Consider the following 699-nt stretch of genomic DNA (forward strand, 5'->3'; position numbering starts at 1 on the left):
CAATCAAAAACAAAAAAAAATCTATAAAAAAATGGATGTGTTCAAGAATTAGACAGTTTCCTACAAACAACTTTGTGTCTCACAGCAACCTTCTACACATTCTCCAATTAACTACAAGGAAAATGCTCACTACAACTTCTTTCCTTTTTTATGTGCACTTCCAACTGCTATGGAATCTTGTACAATATTGCTAAACACATCAAGGGGTTACAGATACTATGAGGTCAACTATCTATTATATATATTACACAGATAGTTATTAAATTGGGTGTTCAAATGAAATAACTTGTCCAGCCAACACATATTTGCATTACTTAATGATTGGGCTAATACTAGTAGTAGTAATAAAAGTAAACAATCTGTGTATGTTATGTTACTCACCAACCAATAACTGATGACTCAAAAAAAATAATAATTAAAAAATAGTATTTATGTAATTCATGTAAAAAAAAAAGTAGATTTGGCCACTGCTATACAAATCTGAATTATGAAACAGCTGCTGAATGATATCAATGCACAAATTAAGACACAAAACATTAAGTTCTTGAGTTGAAACTACAATATCAACTATGAATCATTTAGCTTAGTCACTTAACATGACAAGTAAACTTTCTTATTCTTTTGTTTCGATATGTATGCCTTCAAGGTACTCCCTTTGCAACTTATTACAAGACACCACTGCTTACAAACACCACTATC

The sequence above is a fragment of the Penaeus monodon genome, chromosome 30 (assembly GCF_015228065.2).
Source record: "Penaeus monodon isolate SGIC_2016 chromosome 30, NSTDA_Pmon_1, whole genome shotgun sequence".
Taxonomy (NCBI): domain Eukaryota; kingdom Metazoa; phylum Arthropoda; class Malacostraca; order Decapoda; family Penaeidae; genus Penaeus; species Penaeus monodon.